Here is a 24,479-nt window from a genome sequence, read left to right as displayed (position 1 = left end):
CCTGCAGCCAAGGCTCCATTGGAGCAAAGTTCGCCGGGGTGCTGAGGATGGCTCTATGGCCTCTGCCTCAGGCGCTAGAATGGCTCTGATTGCAGCAGAGCAACGCCCCAGATGGGCAGAGCATCGCCCCCTGGTGGGCATGCCGGGTAGATCCCCGTCCGGCGCATGCAGGAGTCTGTCTGACTGCCTCCCCGTTTACGGCTTCAGAAAAATACAAAAAAAAAAAAAAAAGAACGAATGAATGAAAGACGATGTCAGTATGAGTTTGCCACCTGGGATGATATTCCTGCCCAGAATAACCTTGGAGAAAGTGCCAAAGAATTTAATTTGGTTTGAGTTTCAAATGTCCAACGCAAAGTCATTGTCCCGTCTCCTCATCAGCGCCGGCATTGCTCTCTGCACGCCAGACGTACATCGGTGTGCGAGAAAACAAACACATGAACCGCTGCACTGGCAACATGCTCCAGTCACTTTAGGATTTTGTGGGAAGAAAAAAAATAACCAACAATTATTGGCATTAAGTCTTAAAAAGTGGCTTTTTGTTCATGTCAGTGCTACAGCCTTAGGGATCCCAAAGATAGTTGATGAAGAGCTAATTCCCAGTTTCACCCGAGTCACTGAGGTGTCCTGGAGAAAGCACAATGGGTGACTTGTTCACGTGGCTGTCCACTGGGCAGAGGAGGCCTCTGGGTTCAGGAGAAACATCTAGAACTTTCTGTCTCTGATGATTAAAATTTTCACTGACTCCGACATATGCTTTGCTTTTTTTCTTCTGAAGGTGGGACAGGTGGGTTGGGGGTAGGAGAGGGAAAAGGGGTTATGTTTGGAAAAGAGATGACCATTTGGAAGTGAAAAACAATGGAAAGCTAAAAATTGAGCAAAGTGATGTATTGAAAGGATTGTGTGTGATAGGCTCTTATATTGACATAATGCTCAACTTACACATAATTGGTGTTCAGTAAATTTGGGGGATGAGTACATTAATAAATAAAGACTATTCATACCTATGTGCTTTAAATAGACTCTTTAAAGCTAGCCTGGGAACTAAAATATTTGCTTATTAAATTGTTTCTATAGGAAGATATGTTTTGCATTCTAAATAACTGGCTTGCAATGGACATTTGTGGAAGCTGGGGTTGTTGCTGTGGGGGTGGGTTACATGACACAGATCATAGCCTCTAGCCTGTGCCTCTTATGACCAACCCACCTGTTTAGAAGCCCACAGGCTGGGCTCAGGGAAGGAGTCATTGGCCAAGGAACAAAGTATTACTAACACAGAAACACCCTGGGATGTGAACTCACAACAGAGGGCAGAAAATGGTAAATAAAATTCAGCCTTCCTGTTTTAAAGTTAAGAGCACTTTCAGTTAAAATGGAATGTTAACCAGTCATTCATTCACTTATTCAAAAATACATGTATATCTCCCTTGAAAATAATGCAAAAAGGATATTAAAATATATATTAACTTATAAGGACATAAAGGACAGGAATATAATAACAGCAGACAAGATCTGTCAATGGAATTGTGGAAGCTGGAAAGTGGGGGTGGGATGGGGCACCTGTAATTAATTTAGCAAAGCGGAAGGAGTCCAAGTCGGGTGCCTCTCTCTACAGAGCCCTGCAAGGCTCAGCATCTGGGGCACCAGTAACTGTGGGAGGTCAGGGCACGGGGTACAGCTGAGACTCACAAGACTACTTACAATTCTGAATCGAGAGGAGTGACCTTTAAATCCTTAAGTGGCTTTTCTTACTTTTTGTGGAAAGGTAACTCCCCTCCCACCTTGAGAAGCATCTTTTAAAGAGAAATTGAAACTGGAGAGGCTCTGGACACGAAGATTCCAGGCAGAGTGTGGACTTGGACGGAAAAGACGGGACTAAGTGAGATTGCACATTCTGAACTGGGGGACACTCAGCACACTTCCCACTCTGCTCACACACAGCCCCCAACCAGGCGTGTTACCACCAGCCCCAGCCAGAGGGAAGTCAGAGGAAAGACTCAGGGCTGTTAACACTGGGGTCCTCCAATGGGGAATCATGTCTCATTGCTGGGGGACAAGGCTCACCCCACACTGAGAGCGCCCATCCTCTGTCTAGTGCCTCACTCTCAGCTATTAGATTGGGTTGGCAGTGGTTATCCTGGTGGTAGATAAGAGGGACAGTTACTCTATTTTTAAGTTTAATTTTCATTTGTTTCAAAGTAATATCTGTACAAAGTTTAAAAAGGCCATTAATACTACAAGGAGTCATACTGAAAAAAACAAGTCTCCTAGCCTATGCATTGCCACCCATAATTTTTACTACCTGAAAGCAATTAATTACTTTCCATTCTTTTAGCTGTTTTCTCTCCGTATTCATAAATAATGTGCTTATCCTGCTAACTGCCTGATTTTCCCATTTTGGACATTACCTGTCGACTCCTAACTTTGGACGTTTGGGATTCAGCTCTCTTCCTCCACCACCCACCTCCCCCCATTCAGATGCTCAACATGAAGCCACGTTTTAGTTGTCTTCATATTTAGGCAATAACCTTCTTTTCAAAAATATAGGTAATACATGGATATGGTATTTTTCCTATAACTAGGTAGACATATTTATACTTTTAAAAGAAAAGTATTGTCCCATTTTGAAACCAACTAAAACATAGCATCATTTTGAGCACAAGAGAGAATCCATGTGACTGGCTTTGCCAGGCGTGTTCTCCTTCATGTGGCAGAGAGGTGGGGACTCTGGCAGAGAAGGACATCTGATCCTAGCATGCACCTGGGCGACACAATAATTGATGTACACAGTCAATAACACAAAGCCTGTCTATCAGCTTTCCACTACTGAAACCCACCTGCCCATAAAGCAAGGAAGACTTGACAATGGTGACAGAGCTGATTGTAGATGTTCTCATTCTTGTTGTAAGGTAATGGTACAAATAGCATGTGATAGGAGGTAGAGGGGAGAGATGGAGGAGGGGGCCTGTGCTAATATTCTCATCTAACACAGTGGGGAGTGGAAAGGTGCGGTGCAGATGGAAGAAGAAATGGGAGATTAAGTATTGATATGTCATATACTCGTCCAGAGGGAACCAGTAGAAGAACCAAATTAGAAATTAGAAATCTGGGGGCAGGGAATTAGGAAGTTAAATCCTCATATGTATAGGAGGTGAGTCAATAGACAGTATTTTATTATCTAATTGAATATAGACAAGAATTCAGAATATGTAATTCTGAATAATTTAAAAAATAATTTTTCCAAAAGGCCATGGAAAGTAGTGGTCTCCAGAACATGGCGTGAGTGTGGTGTGAGCACTGTCGGTTTTCCTTAGGTACACTCCCCTACCATTGAATTCTTTGAACTTTTGTGCATATCATATTTCGATTTTAAAACTGAAGAAGGGGGAGATGCATTTTAAAAGCACATATTTTTAAAAGTTGAATTCACTGAGAAGACAGGTGCAATGGCGATCTCCATTATTATTCCTTCAAAAACTATGTATTTTCCAGGCGCTTCTTGAAATGGTAATATAAGCTTAATGGGTCTCCTGTTGAGAGACTGACAGAGTTAGCATTGGCTATGAGCAACATTAAGAGCAAGATAATGTATTTTCATTGCTCTTACTGTTGGCTACAAGGGAAGGGCACCAACCACTTAGATAATAAGGAGAGACTGTACGAAAGTAAGAAATGTCTCTTTACGGTGGACCTGGTTTCTTGTACCAAGCCCTATTTACTGTCTGGAACTTTCTTTTTTCACCTACGTGGGTCTCTCTTACTTGCCCTGGTCCCACCCACGTCACAAAGCTGGAGTAAAGGAAGATTAGAGATTCAAGGTGTAACAAGTAGCTTCGGCCCCGCCATCAGGTGTCCTGGGTTGTGTGATGGCTAGCACATTTCCCCTTTATCATCTCTCTTCTCGGCCAAATTCCTTAGTCAAAGGGAAAGGGGCAGTGTCCATCTTTGTAAAGAAAGTAGCCCTTCAATTGGCTTTCAATCTGTTGAAAGAATGAAATTCATTGCCAAACATATAAGAGTATCCACAACCTGACCCCAGCTAGCCTTTTCAGCTTCCTCTTCTGTGTCCCTGCACTAGGGACAGACATGTGGCTACTGTCTGTTTCTGGAGGGAGACATACTCCTTTGCGCTCTCATGCCTTTGTATATCCTGAGTCCTCTACCTGGACGACCTTTCCCCCCTTTTTAAGGGGACAGCTTCAGGACTCACCTTCTTTAAAGGAGCCTCCCCCGTTTCAGCCTCCCCAGACCCCAGAGAGAGGGAGGACCCTCCCAGGAGTTCCCAGCAGCCTGTACCTTCCAGCTGCTCAGTAAAAATTCCTTAACTATATCCAATAATTGCCTCTAGGGCCCTATTGCAAGGAAACTCTAAAGTAATAACTTATATTTGTGCAAAAAAAAAATTATACAGAAGCTCATCAAGCTGATTGAGAAAGGCATTGGGTGTTCCAGCAAGGGCCAAGGTCAGGAACTGTCACTGAGGGATGAGTTTTGAAAAAGCAAGCACTGTTTAGACACTGATGACTTACGCATTAACCATGGAGAAGACAGATGCTCTCCACAGCCCAGCTCCCTGACCATTGCCGGTGATTTTCCTATCGGCTGGGCTGTTACATATATAGACAGATGTGCACTGTATTCACTTACCTTTGAGAGTCAGGCATTTTGTAGTCATTCAAACACTTTTTAATTACTGAAAATTTCAAACATGCACACATAAACGCCATAACTCAGCTCCAACAATGACCAATATTTTGTCAATCTTATTGTATCTATCCATCTACACAACACTTTAAGGGGAGAGGAGGGGAGGAATATTTTAAAGCAAATCACAAGTGCTTGACCAGGCGGTGGCACGGTGAATGGAGCTTCGGACTGGGATGCAGAGGATCCAGGTTCGAGACCCCGAGGTCGCCAGCTTGAGCGCAGGCTCATCTGGTTTGAGCAAAGCTCACCAGCTTGGACCCAAGGTCACTGGCTCGAGCAAGGGGTTACTCAGTCTGCTATAGCCCCACGGTCAAGGCACATATGAGAAAGCAATCAATGAACAACTAAGGTGTCACAACGAAAAACTAATGATTTATGATTCTCATCTCTCTCCATTCCTGTCTGCCTGTCCCTATCTATCCCTCTCTCTGACTCTCTCTCTGTCTCTGTAATAAATAAATAAATAAGTAAATAAATAAATAAATAATAAAGCAAATCACAAGCATCTCAAGCTATATCTCTAACAGTTTATTTCTTAAAAATTGTGCTGAAGAATACATAACATAAAATTGACTATATTATTTTCTTTTAAAATGAGAGGAGGGGAGATAAACAGACTCCCACATGTGCCCCAGCTGGGATCCACCCAACAACCCCTACCTAGGGCTGATATTCTGCCCATCTAGGGCCATGCTCGCAACTGAGCTATTTTTAGTGCCCGAGGCAGAGGCTCCACAGGGCCTTCCTTAGTGCCTGGGGCCGATGTTCTCGAGCATATCAAGCCATGGCTGCAGAAGGGGAAAAGAGAGAAAGAGAAGGGGAAGGGGGAGAGGAGGAGAAGAGCAGACAGTTGCCTCGCTTGTGTGCCCTGGCCAGGAATCAAACCCAAGAGATCTACACACTGGGTCAACACTCTACTACTGAGCCAACTGGACAGGGTGTATTATTCATTTTTAAATGTACAGTTCAGTGGCACTAAGTATATTCACTTTGTTGTGCAACCATCACCACCATCCATCCATCTCCAGAATATTATCATCATCTAAAACTGAAACTCTGTATCCATGAACAGTAACTCTCATTCTCCCTTCACCACAGCCTTGGTAACCACAGTTCTACTTTTTGTGTCTATAAAGTTACCTATTCTAGATACCTCATATAAGTGGAATCATATGATATTTATCCTTTTGTCTGTCTTATTTCGTTTGGCCCAATGTTTTCGAAGTTCATCCATGCTACAGCATGTATCAGCATTGCATTCCTTTTTAAGACTGATGAGGACTTTTAAAATAATAATCACTAAATCCTAACAAAATTAACAATAATTTCTTAATATCTAATTAGTCTATGTTTGTGCTTCTAAAGTAATATCTTTAAATGTCATTGTAGTTAGTTTGACTGAATCAGGAGCCAAACAAGGTTCATGTGTTGCATTTGGTTGATATATATGTCTCTTAAATCTCCTTTAATCTATGATCATTCCTCCTGGGGGTTTTTTTTGTTTGTTTGTTTGTTTGGTTGGGTTTTTTTGTTTGTTTGTTTGTTTTGTATTTTTCTGAAGCTGGAAACGGGGAGAGACAGTCAGACTCCCGCATGCGCCCGACCGGGATCCACCCTGCACGCCCACCAGGGGCTACGTTCTGCCCACCAGGGGGCGATGCTCTGCCCCTCCGGGGTGGGGGGGGTCGCTCTGCCGCGACCAGAGCCATTCTAGCGCCTGGGGCAGAGGCCAAGGAGCCATCCCCAGCGCCCGGGCCATCTTTTGCTCCAATGGAGCCTTGGCTGCGGGAGGGGAAGAGAGAGACAGAGAGGAAGGAGAGGGGGAGGGGTGGAGAAGCAGATGGGCGCTTCTCCTGTGTGCCCTGGCCGGGAATCGAACCCAGGACTCCTGCATGCCAGGCCAACGCTCTACCGCTGAGCCAATTAGTTAGTCTTTGAATTGCCGGCAAAGGGGTATCCACGCAGAGCCACAGAGATCTACCTGAAAGGAATCCTTGCCCACCTACCTGAGAGGCCGCTCTAATGGCCAAGCTCTCACAGAGAGGAAGTCTTCCTTCTGTCTAGCCTCTCCCTCTTCCCAGAGTTAGATTCCATTTCCTCTAGTCCGGGGCTCAGTGGTGCCGCATAGCAGCTGGCCAGCAGGCCCTGCAGATGGGCCGGAGAAATGATGCAGGGGGCCAGGACACATCCCGGGGAGCCTACATGCTTCATGAACCTAATGAAAGATTGGCAAGGGCTAGAATATGTTTTATTGTTACTTCCCAGCCCAGGTTTGTTATTTTTCTCTCATAATTAAATACAGATAACTTATTTTTAAGTAAATATTCAGAGAATATGAACTAAGAAAAAAACCTGACAATTTTCCAAAGTTCAAAGTTGATGGTGTGCCTCTTTTTGTGCCGTTAAATATTAGCAGAGGCCAATGAGTGACAGATTTAAAAACTTAGACGACCTCTTATATATTCTGCCTTATTAGGGAAGAAGGATGGAGGACAGGGAGGGAGAAGACAGCAGAAACCATGGGGTAGAAGAGCCTCAGATGAGAGTGGCACTGAGGGAGAGGAGAGCTTGGGGCTAGAAATAGTAGCAGCACGAACCAGGATGCCAGACTCTAGATCAGCTATCCAATAGAATAAAAGATGAGCCATAAATATGAGCCACACATATAATTTTTCATTTCCTAGGGATCACATTAATAAAAATAAAAGTAGTGAGTGACATTCATTTTAATAATATATTTTATTTAACCCAATATATTTAAAAATTGTTTCAACGTGTAATTAATGTAAAAATTATTAATGCCTTATTTTACATTATTATTATTTTTTATTTAGTCTTCTAAATCCAGTGTGTATTTTACACTTACAGCACATGCCGATTTGGATCAGCCACATTCAGGTGTTCAGTGGCCACATGTAGTGGGTAACTATCTCATTGGACAGCATTGCTCTAGACTTTGACAAAACTGTTCAGACTCTTTCCTCAACTTCTAGTCAGTAAAATGGAAAGAACCTTGATCCCATTTTAGGGTTGTGTAGAATGCATCAGAGCTAGAGGGTGTGAATGTGCTTTGTACCCCGGAAGCCTCTCACAGATCCCAACCTCCGAGGGAAGAAGAGTGTTACCAGCACCCTTGAGCAGAACTAATCGACCAGTCTGTTGCCCAGTAACCTGGATTTAGCATGTACGAAACTGAATGGAAGTGTGGCAGTTGTTCACCCTCGTCTTGATTTTACAGACCACTTAAATTTCACAACAAAAATCAGGATAATGGAGGTGAGGCTGTCAACTGTTGCTCTGCAATCTACTATGACAAGCATTTTATTTATTTAAGAAATGAAAGACTACAGTGTGTCCGTAAAGTCATGGTGCACTTTGACCGGTCACAGGAAAGCAACAAAAGACAATAGAAATGTGAAATCTGCACCAAATAAAAGGAAAACTCTCCCAGTTTCATACCTATTCAGTGCAGTACGATGTGGGCTCACACACAGATTTTTTAGGGCTCCTTAGGTAGCTATCTCGTATAGCCTCTACAGACTCGTCACTGACTGATGGCCTACCAGAACGGGGTTTCTCCACCAAACTGCCGGTTTCCTTCAACTGCTTATCCCACTGAGTGATGTTATTCCTGTGTGGTGGCGCTTCGTTATAAACGCGCCGATATTCACGTTGCACTTTGGTCACGGATTTGAATTTAGCGAGCCACAGAACACATTGAACTTTCCTCTGTACCCTTGACATCTCGACTGGCATGGCTGTGGGTTGCTCCGCTGTATACATGGTGTTACGTCATCATCTGCACATGTGCACATGCTGCCACATCATCCTACAGAAACTGGGAGGGTTTTTCTTTTATTTGGTGCAGATTTCACATTTCTATCGTCTTTTGTTGCTTTCCTGTGACCAGTCAAAAGTGCATCATGACTTTACGGACACACTGTATTTTAATACTATCCTAAAAACTAGGGATAATAAGATGAGCAAAACAAGCTGCTTGTTCCCAAAGAGCTCACAGAACAGTGCGGGAACACATATACGAATAAATATTATAGATATGGTTCTCCTTGGACTTTTTTGTTTACAAATGTCAAAAAACCCAGTTCAAAATGGCTTACGCAAAAAGGGGTGATTTACTACCTCACATAACTGAAAACTGCACGGGGAATTGTGCCTCTGCCTCTTATCTCCGGCTCCCTATGGCAACCCCAGCAGCCTCTGCCTCATAGACCCCCACGTCCAAATCCAGTAGGGAAGCAAAGAGCGCTGGTCTCTGCAGCAGCCCTAGACTGGTGCTCCCAGCAGCTGGCTGGCTCTGACTGGGTTGCGAGCCCATTCCCGGACCAGTCACCCTGGCCCATTGCATGGTTTGCTCTGACTAGTCACCCAGTGTGCAGGACCAGGGATGTGAGCAGAATGGTGTTCCCGCAGGAAAACAGGGAAACCTGAACCTGGATTAGGGTGGCTAGACGCTGGACGGCCAAGAGACAATATCCACTGAGAATGATGGTGACACAGAAGAGGAGTGACCAGGCCTGGCTTCATGAGTGTCTGATCAGTGCAGTCCCACTCTTAAAAGTTCCCACATCTGCCTGATCAGGTGGTGGCGCAGTGGATAGAGCGTCGGACTGGGATGCAGAAGACCCAGGTTCAAGACCCCGAGGTCACCAGCTTGAGCACGGGCTCATCTGGTTTGAGCAAAAAGCCCACCAGCGTGAACCCAAGGTCGCTGGCTCCAGCAAGGGGTTACTCAGTCTACTGAAGGCCCGTGGTCAAGGCACATATGAGAAAGCAATCAATGAACAACTAAGGTGTTGCAACGCACAATGAAAAACTAATGATTGATGCTTCTCATCTCTCTCTGTTCCTGTTTGTCTGTCCCTGTCTATCCCTCTCTGACTCACTCTCTGTCTCTGTAAAAAAATTTTTTTAAAAACCCTAAAAAAAAAAAGTTCCCACATCTGCTGTTCCCAGATTGAAATTCTTAATAGTTTTGTTTTTTTTTTTTACATTTTCATTTAAATTACAAACTAAATAGCTAATTCTGGGTGTGACTAACATTACATTACATACATGAGAAAGTGACTTTAGAACTGAATTTTGAAAGATAAAATAATATAGCAATTTTCCAAATGGAGAGGGTTGGGTGAGGGAAGAGAAGAGGGATCAGCACAGACAACATAGCCAGGTGAGAAGGCTCAATGGGAAACTGAAACCACTAGCGCCTCAAGTGGTTGGAGCAGAAAGTGCCAGTGGGCGTGGCCCTAGCTGAGATGGAAAGATGGGCAGAGAAGGACCTGGTGTGTCAACCCAGGAGACTAGCACTAAATACATATTTTTTTAAGGAATTAACCAATACAAGTCAAGGGAGTTACAACATTAGAAGAATTACTTTTAAACGTATATTATTCCAAATAACCATTACAAAGTAACTGCCCAGCTTTCCACCTTCCTTTTCCACTGCAGACTGAGGCTAACTTTTCACTGTGTGATACTAGCGTCTGCTGATTGTTATCATCAGCATGTTAGCAAAGTTCACATTCCACCTTTGTGACTTCACCATCCAAATATTTATGAATCAGAGGGATGTTTCTAAGAACCTGTTTTCTGATTGTTTACTTTTAGCAATAATAGTGTGCTTTAATTACGAAGATGACGTCTTAAAACTTAAATAGAAACCCTCAATTGTGTGGGAGTTCATTGCTTTGGTGATAAAAGAGAAACACAGACAGTGACTCAGGTGGAACGTTGTTTCATTTTCATTTTGTGTTTCATTTGGTTCTACATGTCAGGATATGTCATCCAGCCAATGAGGAATGGCGCTGTGGGGAACTCAAAAGTCAAAACTAAGGCTTTACATGTCAGAATGAAAGTACATGGTCTCTATGCACCCAGCCTCTCCCTTGTCAAGGCCAACATGAAAGGAGGGAAAGATGGTGGCGTTCCTTTAGCTGGTGGTTGATGAGCTGGTAACGGTCCATATATTGCACCCACATTCTTTAAAAGAATGCTAGAGACAGTACTGGTTCTTCCGAATTGAGAATCTTTTTGGGATGGCATCACAGCCTTATTTCAATTTAAATTATATATAAACACAAGAAGAGAAATTACTGTTTGGGTATCTGCTAAGTGCTGGGTGTGGAGCCTTTGTCTGCCTTGTTCATTCTTGTATTCCCAGCACCTTGAACAATGCCTGGCATGTTGTAGGCACTCAATAAATATGTGTTGGGTGAATAAATACAAGACTTTATCCCTCACAGCAATCCTATGTGGCTGTGGCAACTTTTCCGATCAGGAAACAGAGACTAAGATTCTGTGCTGGAAAGCCAGGGGGAGCAATGGTCCGTCCAGCCATGCCTATTTAAGGCAGACAGAGACATCATGGGGCCACCTCAGTGGTGAGCTTTTAGATGACCGGGTGCACGTGTCTTCTGTAGAACCCTTGTTCAATGTGGAATGATGACAGGAGAAAGGGGGCACTTAAAATGTAACATCCCACCATGACCACCATTTTCATCATCATCATCAACTATTGACACAGAGCTAAAAATCAAAGAGCTGAAGAACTATAAGGAATTTCAGACCTTATAATACCAGAAGCTTCCATTTGTAGATAATTTGTTATATTCTGGCACTAAATTACGCTACACACACACATACACACAAGGCCCCCAACCCCCTTCCCCAGCTTATCAACCCTGCAAGAAAGAACTCAAACCCAAGACACATGTCATTTTCACTTACCCAATGTTCTCAATTCTAGGTGAGTACACTTTGGATCTCATTCTGTTTTGTTGCTGTCAGTCAATGCTAGGTTTAGCAGGACAAAAATTATCTGAGTTTACTGGAGATGCCTTAGTTGTTTCATTTCCCACCTCAGAAACTATTTTGTTCTTTCCTGTACCCTAGCTCAGTCCTTGGTACATAGCAGGCATTCAATAAGTGCTTGACACAATTAAGCAGTTTTTGTGTGTGTTTTTAATTGGATTTTATTGGGGTGACACTGGTTAACAATTACGCAGGTTTCAGGCGCCCAATTCTACAGCACATGTCTGTACAGCGTATTGTGTGTTCATCTTCCCCTCCCTGAAGCTTAAGCCAGGATTTGATGGGTATGGAATCTCAGTCCTTAGTATCCTTAGTGGCAGGACTGGAAAAAAGCAGGCAATCATACCCCTTGAAAGGCATTCAGTAATATTCATTTTAACTTCATTATAATATAAAGCTTACACTTTCATTTTTTCAGAATTAACATGCCCCCAGTAAAGAAAATTTAGAAAATTCAGAAATATAGAGGAGAAAAAGGTCACCGATCCTTATTTTCACCATCCAGACTAAAACACTTTTAGTATTTCATGACAATTTTTTCTGTTATGTATTTGTTGTTTATTTAGTTTTTTTAACTGAGTTATAATTGTTCTACATTTACAGTACATACATCTCATTTTTTAAACTTATGTTATCTCTGCAGCATTTCCTAAGTTATAAGTTCTTTGTAAACATATTTTTAAATAGTGGCATTGCAGAGAAAAAAGTATTTACTTTGTCAGTTCTCAATATGCCAGGCTAAGGATCATTGACTTCTCCTATTACCTTGGTGACTACTCCATTGCTCATTAACACCTTTCTCAGAAAGCTACCCGGGTCAACATTATTTTTTATTATTGTTATTAAGACTCACTTTTTTAAGAACTATTTTCAGTGTACAGCAAACTTGAGAGAGGCCCCGGCCAGTTGGCTCAGTGGTAAAGCATCGACCCGGCTTGTTGATGTCCCAGGTTCAATTCCCAGTCAGGGCACACAAGAGAATGACCATCTGCTTCTCTTCTCCTCCCCCTTCTTTTTCTCTTCTCCTCATGCAGACATGGCTTGATTGTTTCAAACACGTTGGCCCTGAGTGTTGAGGATGGCTCCAGGGAGCCTCTACCTCAGGTACTAAAAATATCTCTGTTGCAAACATCGGCCCAGATGGGCAGAGCATCAACCCCAAATGGGGTTGCTGGGTGGATCCCGGCCAGGGCACATGTGAGAGACTGTCTCACTATCTCCCCTCCTCCGACCTAAAAAAAAAAATAGAGAGAAAGGTACAGTATGTAGCCTTTTCAGATTGGCTTCTTTCACTTAGTAATATGCATTTAAGTTTCCTCCGTGTCTTTTTGATAGTTCATTTCTTTTTAGCGCTGAATAGTCCATTGTTTGGATGTACCACAGTTTATTTATCCATCCATCTACTGAAAGACGTCTTGGTTACTTCCTGCTAGAAATGTACTTGTGCAGGTTTTTGTGTGAACATATTTCCAATTCCTTTAGGTAAATAGCAAGGGACAGTGCTTGCTGAATTGTACAATGGTATGTTTAGTTTTTAAAGAAGCCGCCAAACTATCTTCCAAAGTGGCTGTGCCATTTTTCATTCCCACCAGCAATGAATGAGAGCTCCTGATGCTCCACATCCTCGTCAGCATTTGGTGGTGTCAGTGTTCTGGGTTTTGGCCATTCTAATAGGTATGTAGTTATGGTTTACTGTTGATTCAGTTTGCATTTCCATGATGACATATGATGTGGCGCATCTTTTCATGGACTTACATGCCACTTGTATATCTTCTTTGGTGAGATGTCTGTTAATAGTTTTGGAGATTTTTTTTTAAATCGAGTTATTTTCTGACTGTTGAGATAGGGTCAATATTACTGTCAAAAGCCTGAGGAAAAACACAGGTGAGAGCTGTGCACCAGTGGGGACAGATTTACATGGTACCCGGGAATTAAGAGCAAATTTTCAGTAATCTAGAATGGGCAACAATTGAGCCCTAGGGACCAGCCTGGCTGCCCTGCCTCCTTCTCTGCCCTCTTTCCTGAGTCTTGCTGTTACTTTGATGTCCCCAAGACGCTGATGCCCAGGGCCACTCTCTTGTTTGACATTACACTGCTAAGCACTGTTTGCTCCCACGTAAACCCATTGGTTTACTTAGTTCCTACTATACCAATCAGCCCCTCCCCACTGGGCTCCGGACTCTGCTCTGAAACACCTTGAGGTAGCAGACCTCTTCCCTCTCCATCTATCCTGACACCAAGCTGGGCCAAAATCCAAAGGTGGTCACCTGGAACTTTCCCCCAATCATCCCGCCCTGTTCACCTTGCTGCCCTTCCACCCTGCCCCCACCACATACACTGGACAGGCAACTCCCTCCTCAACTCCCTCTCCCCTCCACACATAACTCCTGTTCAGCACCTGCCTCACCATTCTGCTTCTCATTCAGGGTCCTCCAGGAACCTGCTTAGGGCCCTGGTAAAGCAGGGACAGGCCCCCCCAAAAAGTGACAGAAGCTCAGCTTTCATGAAGGAACCTTGAATTTTGCAATGACAAGATCTAGAAGAAAATAGCTATTTGACTTTTAACACATGAGCATTGTGTTTTGTGGATAATTGTTATTGATGCCTCACCTGACCATTGCCGCAGCGTCCTGATGCTCTGCTGGCTTCCTCCTCTCACATTCAGTCCACCCTCAGCCCTGCACCAGCAACCTTCCTGAACAACATCTACTGTGCCCATCCACTGCCCAAAGACCCTGTGACTCACCTCTTCGCTTTGTCCCTAGGACACAATCCAAACTGATTATCCCAACCTTCAAGGCCTATCACAGTCTGTTCTCTACTTCTCATCCTGGCTGCTACCACTTCCTCCTCAACTCCCTCTCCCCTCCACACATACTCCTGTTCAGCACCTGCCTCACCATTCTGCAAATGTGCTACAGGTTTTCACAATTCTGTACTTTATTCACTGCACGCACATTTACTGTAGGCCTAGCATGTACCTGGAATGGCACAAGGAGCTGGGAATAAGCATAGATGAACAGGGCACAGGCCCTGTCTTCCTGGCATACATACCCTCTGCATTTGCCTCTCTCTATGCCTGGAATACCTTCCCTCCTCTCCTGCCCAGAAAATGCTCAGCCTTCAACATCCAACCTAAAAGTCACTTTGCCCATCAGCCTTTGCCAGCTCTCCTGGGCAGAGTCTTCCTGCCCCACTTTAGCCCTTATTACATCAGCCTGTAACTATCTGTTGTCCAAGTCTGTCTCCCTATGAGCTGTGAGCACCTGCAGGGTAAGGAAGCATCATTGTGTAACTGTAGCTCCTGATACAGTACCCACCACATAGTAAGTGCTCTAAATGTTTGCTGAATAAATATATGGATATCAAACAGCTGCTATGTGCTAGATATTGTTTCATGCAGGCTAATTTGCCACCTAAACAAGATTTCAAACCTTTCAAGGGGAAGGGATGCTCTTAGATTGTCCTTGTAACCTCCAAGGTGGCTAAAAACACTGCTGAGATCAGGATCTGGCAATAGGACACAATCTGAACAACTGACTGACAGGTATAAACTCACAGTGACTCACTGTACCCTCAGCCACTCCTGTTTCAAGTGAGAGCTCATCATCAGATGATTTCAGTTCATCATATTTTGGGAAACAGAATAAAAATCCAAAAAGCCCTACTCACTTTACTCAGTCAATAGCAGGGTTTATGTTTGTGGTTAAAGCAAATTATGGAATAATTGCAAATTTGGCAGACGGGGCAGTATCACAGAAGGCGCAGGGATCTGGAATTTGTCGAGTGGGAATCTTCTGGGACTTCAGGTGTATGAATTTTCTGGTAAGGTCAACTCTAGAAGGTTCCAGACATTCAACAAGGCTTTGGTAAAGCAGAGGTGCCCATTTTCAACAGGGGTCAGGGGAGCAAGCCTAATAAGCACATGTAAAAGACTCCCTAAGCTTTGGGGACAGTATAACAACAGCTTTGATGTCACTCAGACCTGGGTTTGAATCAAGTGCCTAACAGCAATTTTCTTAGCCTTTCTGAGCTTTGGTTTCCTCATCTAGAAAACTGAAATAATAAGACCTACCTCATGGGGTTATTATAAAAATGAAATAAGATATTAGATATTTTTTTAAGTGCTTACCATGTGCCTGGCATATAGTATGTGCTTGGTAAATAGTCATTACTGTCTTCACATTGATTTTTTTTTTAATTTGTTTTAAACTCAGTCAGTAAGTCAGCCTGGGAGACAGAGTTTTCCCTTGGGGTCCAGATGTTTCCAATGTATGAGGGTTCCTCATCACTTATCAGCTTCAAGGGTAAGGCATCAGGAAGGAAAAAAGTAACATTTATTAAACACTTCTTATGTGGAGGCCTTGAGGGTGCATTGTTTATTTTTGGTGTTTTTTTTTTTTTTTTTTGGTATTTTTCTGAAGTTGGAAACGGGGAGGCAGTCAGACTCCCGCATACGCCCGACCGGGATCCACCCGGCACACCCACCAGGGGGAGATGCTCTGCCCATCTGGGGCATCACTCTGTTGCAACCAGAGCCATTCTAGCACCTGAGGCAGAGGCCACAGAGTCATCCTTAGCGCCCAGGCCAACTTTGCTCCAATGGAGCCTTGGCTGCAGGAGGGGAAGAGAGAGACAGAGAGGAAGGAGAGGGGGAGGGGTGGAGAAGCAGATGGGCGCTTCTCCTGTGTGCCCTGGCCGGGAATTAAACCTGGGACTCCTGCACTCCAGGCCAACACTCTACCACTGAGCCAACCGGCCAGGGCGAGGGTGCATTGTTCTTTAGTTCTCGTTATCACTTCATAAGATAAATGTTTTCATTTTAGAGGAGAAATCAAGGTTTCAGGACTCACTCAAAGCCAGATAATGACTGGTTGTGTGGGGATTTGAACTTAGTTTTATCTGAGCACAGGTCCAAGGTTCCTTCTGCCATCCCTGGTTCCTACCCCTCCACCATTCACCTTTCCAGCCCCAGCAGTGCTATGCATGGCCAGCCACCAGCCCCTGAAATGCTGTCAATTGCTCTTCCAATCAGCTTTTCTTCACCTTGGCCCCAATCTTAGCAAACAGAGCATCTCCTGGGGCAGAGGGCACATTAAGAAAAATGTATGATTCTATAAGAATGTATAATTCTGAGGCCATAGAGAGCCATTTTTCCTCTCTGAGCTCAGTATCTTCATTCATTAAATGAGGACACTGGACCACGTCCGAGCATTCCAAGTTTCCCAGGAGCACTTGCTGAGAGGCAGTAGATGTTGTGGGTTAAGCACCCAGACTGGGGGCGGGGCAGACTACCTGAGCTTATTTCCAGTTTTGCCGATTGCTTGCTATGTAACTTCTGGGAATTATTTACTCTCTTTGTGCTTCAGTTTCCTCATCTATAAAGTAGAGATGTTCACAGTACTTACCTCATAAAGTTGTTATGAGGATTAAAAGCATTGACTGCATATAAAGAACGTAGCCCACAGTCTGGACACAGGGAGTGCTACACTTAGAAGCAGAGGACAGGAACCATTCCCCCCAGGGTAACCAGGAGTATAACTTTTGGTGGACTGTCCCAAGCCCAAAATGTATTTGATATCCTTTTCCTTTTCTTAAAAAGTATTGTGAGAGGCCTGACCTGTGGTGGCGCAGTGGATAAAGTGTCGACCTGGAAATGCTGAGGTCGCCGGTTCGAAACCCTGGGCTTGCCTGGTCAAGGCCCATATGGGAGTTGATGCTTCCAGCTCCTCCCCCCCTTCTCTCCCTCTGTCTCTCCTCTCTCTCTCTCCCTCTGTCTCTCCTCTCCTCTCTAAAATGAATAAAATAAAATAAAAATATTGTGAAAAAAAAAGTATTGTGTGACTTAAATTTAAATTCAACATATCCATATTTGTTTAATATAAAGTAATATTGAAAGCATTAATTGGTTAAGACAGACACTCCAGCATTTACCTCCTGGTTCTGGTGCACAACGGTATGCCCACGCGCATGCTCACACCGAGTTCAATGGCAGTCGATTACTTCCAGGGCCCGTTCAGTTCTGGTGTCTTGTAGTTCAGAGAATCAGCACCGTCAGCTCCAGTGGCTGCCTACCTGGTATCACCCATGCCATCCATGCTCCCGAGCGGCGTAGCAATTTCCAAGCTGAGGTGCGAGCGGAGCTCCAGTGAAGCATGTTTCTGGAAGGCAGGGGCAAAACATTGCGCCAGCTTTTCCACCTCAGTACCACTCATCATGTTGCGGCCGGATTTTCTGTTCTAAGGTGGATGAAGGGAAAATAAGGGAGGATGGAAAAGTAGAAAGGGGGAGGACTAAAGGTTATACTCTGTGGGGGAAAGTACCTGCAGGATATTTTTGTTTGGTTGTTAGGAAACAAGGAATATGCACAGGTAGTCACAATCATGGAGGGGGGTCCTTCCGTCTTCCACTGTGCCCTGCGTAGCACTCGAAGATAGAAACCAAGACCCCTTCTCTAGCTCCTTTCAAGCAACCTAAGAATGATAAAATTTGATGTCCCCTCTTCCATAATAAAGAATAAAATTTTTATAACACTCTAGCAAAATATTGGCAACACCTAAATGCTTAAAGTAGATCATACCACCTCCATTGGCCATTAAAAGGTGCTATAATATACATAGAAGTCAGGATTGCGGTTACCTCTGGGAGGTGAAGAGAGGCAGGTGTGATTAGGAAGGGCCGCAGAAGGGCTTCTAAGGTGCTGGTGGCGGTGGTCTACTTCGGAACTTGGGTGGTAGGTTCTTGATATTTGTTTTATTGTTAAAATGAATATATTTGTTCTCTAGAATCACCTGTATGTATGCCACATTTCACAATAAAATAAAAAAATATTTTTGAGAAGAAAAATGATGGTAATTAAGACCACATATCGCCTGACCAGGTGGTGGCGCAGTGAATAGAGCGTCGGACTGGGATGAGGAGGACCCAGGTTCGAGACCCTGAGATTGCCAGTTTGAGCGCGGGCTCATCTGGTTTGAGCAAAGCTCACCAGCTTGGACCCAAGGTCACTGGCTCCAGCAAGGGGTTACTCGGTCTGCTGAAGGCCCACGGTCAAGGCACATATGAGAAAGCAATCAATGAACAACTAAGGTGTCACAACGAAAAACTAATGATTGATGTTTCTCATCTCTCTCTGTTCCTGTCTGTCTGTCCCTATCTCTCTCTCTGTCTCTTGTAAAACAAACAAACAAACAAAAAACCCACATACCATTCAGAATAATAAGCAAAAGAGCAAATTTCAAAGTTGTATGCAATCTCAAGTCATAACCATGTTTTTAAAAATCATATGCATGAGAAGAAACAGAAGGGAACACACCAAAATGCTAATAGTGTTGAGATTATGGGTGATTTTTCTTTTAATTCTGCATATTTCCCAAATTTTTGTAAAAAAAAATTATACTAAGAAAAGTTCTCCCAAAAGAATGTTTAAAAGTATGGTTCTTTTAATTGTTTTCAAATCACTTTCACATGTTATCTCATTGATTCTTAAAACAACCCTTTGGGTAGAATTGATAGTAAATAGTTCTATTTTATAGACTGGAACACAGATGATGTGTTTATAATTTACATAAGCCACTCAGTTGGCTAGAGGGAAACCTCACAGTGGGTCCCAGGTCTCCCGAGTCCTGCTAATATTCTGGCTGCTGGGACTTCATCTTGGCTGCCTGGGGCTCCAGGATCCCTACTGTTAAATGGAAGTAGTTGCTACCTGAGCTTTGGTTGTCCGGTCCAAGGTGGGTGTCTATGGCTGCTGAAGATGGATTACACAAAAGAAGGACGCAAAGATGCAACCCCTGCCTGGGGTGCGCTTATGCTCTCATCTCTAATAAGTCAAAAGTCCACCAGTAAAAATTTTTGGAAATGTTGACAGAAAGAAAAAGAGAGAGAGAGAGAGAGAGAGAGAGAGAGAGAAGGTTGTCAGGACCACAGGCTGTGTTTGAGAGTCAAGTTGGACATTTCTCCACACTAGTTTTTGGAGGGGAGGAGAGATTATGGAAGTAGGTCTATCCTTGTGCTAGTCAATGCCACCCCCCACCCCACCCTGGCCATGCCTTCCCTCTCTCTCTCCTTAGCAGGGTTTTATAGGATGACTCTGGCAGAAGGTCTTCATTCAAGACCGTCAGAGCTCAGCCCAGGGCTCCTCACTTCAGAGGGGGGAATGCCTTGCTCAAGAATACTAAAAGCAGAACTAGACCAGAACCCAAATCCCCTGCTCCCAGCCCAGGGCACTTTGCTTGGACCATTGGTCTGCCATGCACAGTGGAGAACAACATATGTCCTGGAGTTGCTGAGGGTGGAGAGCAGGGATCACTCTCACTGTTTTCTGTGTGAAGTCTTATCCCCGCTCTCTGGAAGATGGTCATTCCTAGATATAGCTCGACTTCATCGACGATTGTTTGTCAGAGACAGAATGGGCTCTGGGAGAGATTAAGGGGTATCACCAGAAAGCCCTTCTTGATTCGTAATTATTGCCACCACTACTGAGGATGGCGGTGTGACCCATCCTCAGTGAATCCTTCCAACAAACGTATGTGTTAGGTACAATTAATAGTGCTGTCTTTCAGCTGAGGAAACTTAAGCCCAAAATGTGAAACGAATTATTCAAGGTAACATGGTCACTTTCCACACTTCAGAGCCACTATGCAATGCTTCCCTGTGTTTCCCAAGGAGGCGCATTCTGTAGACTCTGAAGTTAGAAATCCCACCATTCAAACCAAGTTTAAATGTGGGTGTTGAAAAGCAGAATAGAAAAGAAAATCTACCCCACACTCTTTCTGAGGTAAAGTGGGTTTAGCCCACGAGGACAGGGCTGCTAGTACCTGACTGATTTTCATTTGTGTTTAATTTATCTCTCTAGAGCTCTGAGGGCAAATACAATCTTAGGGTTTGAAAAAGAGTAATGGGGGGGGGGAGGAGTGGGAAGAAACTGTTCCTTGGACTAAGAAACTGCTAAAATCTTTAAATATCTCTGAACTTTTTTTTTTTTTTTTTTGGCTCCCTGCAATGTTTTGGTGTTTAGATTCGGTTGCCACGAGTGGGCTGTTTTTAGCTGCCTAGTTCCATCCCCTCCCCTTAACTTTTTTCCCTTCCTTTTGCACATGCCCCAGCACGAAGTTTCCAATTCTTATCTCACTCAGCAAAACATACCGTGGCTGGTCTGAACGTGGATTCCCCAGGCGGTTCTCCAGTAGGAAACCTCAACAATATTCAAGTCTCTGCTTCCCCCTCCTTCACTGGGGCTTAACCCCTGAAATAAGCCAAGCCAAGGCTTCCTTCTCAGGAGACAGAGGCATCCTTTGCCTTTGTGGAGAGAAGCATTTTGGTCTGGGGAGCTGGTCTTGCCCCTCCTCTAAATGGTACTGAGTGTGCACACGGGACTGTGGGTGCCATTGACCAAAGTCAGGGTAAACAGGACGCCGATATTGATCACCCCTTGGGTGGCACAAACCCTGGGGCTCTTCCTTTCCGCTTTCCCAGTCTCTGCCATTCGCCAGTCGTTTCACAGTTCTCCTGGGGGGTGGGGGACGGGGAGGCAGGCCTGCGTCCTTTCTGTTTTCCTTAGATAAGAGTTTCATTCACAAGGGGGTGGACATACTTCGGTGTCAAGATTCTTATCGCTTTTAGAGTTTCGGTGGGAAAGGAGGCAAAAAAACAACCAGCCTCAGACTTCTGTGAACAGCTGACGGCATTTCTATCCAGGTGTGACTTGGAGATTCAAAACCGAGAATTATTAGAATGAAACAAGACTGCTCACAGGAACGGGAGGCGCTATGGTAACAAAAATAAACCGACGGGGGTGTGGACTTCTCCGTCTTAATTGCCCTTCTCTTGCATTGGTTCGTGCCGGCTAGTCTAGCTGGTGTTTACCCTACGCCAGAAGTAGAATTTCCCCTTCAGGACAGGACTCAGCCTCCATAAATCTGGCTGAGAGTTTAAAATGCAGACTGGTTAAAGATTTCCATAGGCATTTCGCAGAGGAAAAGAAGGGGAAAGCTGTCACGTGTCCTCCACCACCCCCCTTTTTCACTTTATAATGGTGCAGTTTATCCCAGGCGGTAGATAAACAGACAGAATAGATAAATAGAGAATCCCAAATAACTTTCATTTAAATTAACAAACGCCCTTCCTTCTGGGCTAGGAGTTGTGCCAACTCTCCTGGGGTTTACCTGCCTGCCTGTCCGGGGTTTACCCGCGGACGCGTTTTGGAGCCGGGAGTGCGGGGGTGTGGGCCCGGTTGGGGGGGGGGGGGAGGGTGTGGCGGGGAGAGCGGTTACCACGGCGAAAAGTAAAGCAAAACAATCGCTCCTTGCTTCCCGCGCGACGCAGCTGTAAACCCGATCAGGTCCCGTACAAACATCCACGTGGATCCTGTGTGAACCCTGGGGGCTTCGGGATTGGCGGGGGACAGAGGGAACTTCAGAGGCCGCCCTCGCGCTGTCCTGAACCCGAAGCTTGGGGCGGAAGCGGGGTAGGGTGGGGGTGTTCTGGTGAGGGTCGGATTGGGGGAAAGAAACTTGGGTGCGAGAGACAGTTTTACCTGCAGCTCTGAGGGTCTCAGCCCCAGGCTGCTTGGCCATTGGAGGGGCTGGGGTGTGTGTGTGTGTGTGTGTGTGTGTGTGTGTGTGTGTGTGTGTGTGTGTGTGTAAGGGAGAGAGAGAGAGAGACAGGCTGATTGGACCCTCCATCCCCATCATAACAGCGAGGACTGCAAGCGCGGCGGGTGGGGCTGCGAGTGAGTGAGACCCGGGCTTCCAGACCCTTCTAGTTCTGACCCCAAATTACCAAACTTGGACCTTCTACCGCCTCTCTCTCAAAAGGCAAGTGGAAGCAGATGCTTCTGTCCCCCCCCCCGCACCCCCCTCATACACCCCACGGGCGCGCACGGGTCTCCCTCCTGTGCAGATTCAAAAACTGCGAGGGCCACACTCCTTTCGCATATATGCGTCCACGGGCCGCCGAGAAGGTCCCGAGAGCTGCGGTCCAGGAATCCGAACCAAAAAGTCATTTGAAAGGTTCAAATCCAGTTCTGCTGAAGCATCGGCTCGAATTTAGGGTCACGGGACACCGCCTTTCCCGCAACCCCGGCTTCGGGGCGGAAGGGATTTGTGCTACAGGGCCTCATTTCCGCAGCTGCCAGTGCCCGGTCCCGGCGGTCCGGTCCCGGCCCACTCTGCTCTGGGCGCAGAAAAACACTTGAAAGCCGAATACGACGTTTCCCTAAACACCTAAATAAGACCAAAGCATTGTATCTTTCCTCCCCTCCCTGGCCTCTGGGCTTTAGCCCCACTCTTAGTCTTTCTCTGAGTTGTCATCGATTTTTCCAGGTCTCTTGTCTTTCCAGGGTCTTGTTCGTTTCACTGTCAATTTCAAACGCTGTAGTTGTTTTAAAAATCCTAACCCAGGTGGTCCTACCACTCGCACTCGCCTGGGGGGTCGGGTTCCCAGCCCGCCTCGGGGCAGTCCCACTGTGCGCTCGGGCGCGGTGCGCTGGGGCTACGAGCGTCCAATGTCCGCGGAGCGCTGCCCTCCGCGCGGGGGTTAACGGACGAACTTCTCGCGGTCCCGGCAGCGGAGGTCACCCACGGCAGGTAACGGTGTGGGTTTACGGTAGGGTGCCTGTGGACACCTGTTCCCCACTGGAGGCTAACGCTACAGTTCTCACCCCGCCTCCTACAAGAGAAGGCGGCGTTTGGCGGGGTAGGAGGTATTTTCCCGAAGATCCAGAAAATGATCACGCATTTTAGAGGAAGGACCTGCCCGCTTCCCAGCCTCACCTAGTCTCGGCGGCGGGCAGGATCCACCCCTCCATCTACCCACCACCAGCTGCCCTCCCCCCCCCACCCCAACCTAGCGGAGGGAGAGATGCCAATGCGGTGGAGTCATGCAGCTGCTCTTGGGCACCATTGGCTCATGCCTGGAACACGCAGCAGCGAGTACGCACATCTGGCGGCCAGCCCGGGCGACTCCAGTCCTGATATGGCGAGAGAGGGCGGGAAGGTTTGCGCCCGAGCGCCCGAGGCCAGGAGGACGCGCCCGGACCGGCTCCTCCCCGCGCTTGCATCACCAGTCCCCACCTTCCCTTTGGCCCCTCCTCCACCTCTCCTCCCTTTGCCCAGCCTAGTTCGGCTGGTTCTCGGGGAAGCTATTAATAGCATTACATCAGCCCCGGACTGGAGTAATCTGGCGCGGCGCCAGCCTCAGCCCCGGCGCTATAAAAGGGGTGATGCAACGCGCTCGCAGCCACAGTCGCACGCAGCGGAGCGGGCACTGCACAGCAAGCAGCCTCCCAGCGCCGCCGCTCCAGCGGACCCGCCAGCCCGCGCGCCGGCAGTGCGCTCTCGGCGCTCGCCCTCTGGCCTCGGTGCTCGCCCTCTGGCCCCACCGGCAGGCAGTCCGACCCCGCCCCGACCCCGCCCGCCCTCCGGACCCTGGCAGCCCCGAGTGGAGACCGGAGGTGAGCGCTTGGAAGCCAGTGAGTGAGAGCGGCGAGGGTAGCTCGCTTTCATTCCCTTTGCGCCCCTATAGTAACTAGTCCCGCGCCCCCTGGGCCCACCCCCGATCTGTGCCCCCAGCCTCCGGCTTCTAAAGAACTCTGGCTGAACTTTTTCCGGCCATCACTGCTCCTCGAAGCTTCAGAAAGTTTCTCGCTAATAACTTTCTCTTTTGACTTGGGGCGCGAAAGGTTCCTGGTGACAGAGAGGTGGGACTCCTGCTTCTCCGCTCGTCTGGAAACACTGCTTCTCTCCGCCCGCGCACTTTCTTTCCCCGCTGGATCCAACGTGGGGAGGTGGGTTGTGCGGGGGAGTGTCCGAGGTTCTCCCGCTCGCTGTCCGCTCCATCGTCGCTCGGTGCCGGGCACTGCCACTTCCGATCCCAGCCTTCGCGAGGTCCGCAGAGGGGCCCGGAGGCCGAGGGCTCACCTGAGGGCTGCCCCAGGGGCCGAA

The 24,479-nt window shown here is 46.2% G+C and overlaps 1 protein-coding gene across 4 annotated transcripts in view; it reads left to right on the top strand.

Moving 5' to 3' along the window:
• ATF3 (activating transcription factor 3) overlaps nt 1-24,479 on the top strand; it is a 54,865-nt gene that overhangs the window by 17,762 nt on the left and 12,624 nt on the right. The window contains exon 1 of one of the 4 annotated variants that reach the window (XM_066361794.1): nt 23,779-24,007. The exons of 1 other annotated variant lie outside the window; for it this stretch is intronic. The gene's annotated coding sequence lies outside the window, so the exon portion shown is untranslated. Of the gene's footprint in view, nt 1-23,778; nt 24,008-24,235; nt 24,323-24,479 lie in introns of those variants that run through there. 2 more of the 4 variants (XM_066361793.1, XM_066361797.1) reach the window with 2 other exon arrangements.

This window comes from Saccopteryx leptura, chromosome 2, assembly GCF_036850995.1.
Source record: "Saccopteryx leptura isolate mSacLep1 chromosome 2, mSacLep1_pri_phased_curated, whole genome shotgun sequence".
Lineage (NCBI taxonomy): Eukaryota > Metazoa > Chordata > Mammalia > Chiroptera > Emballonuridae > Saccopteryx > Saccopteryx leptura.
The sequence above is the reverse complement of the archived record's forward strand: the minus strand, read 5'-3'. Positions and strand labels throughout refer to the sequence as shown.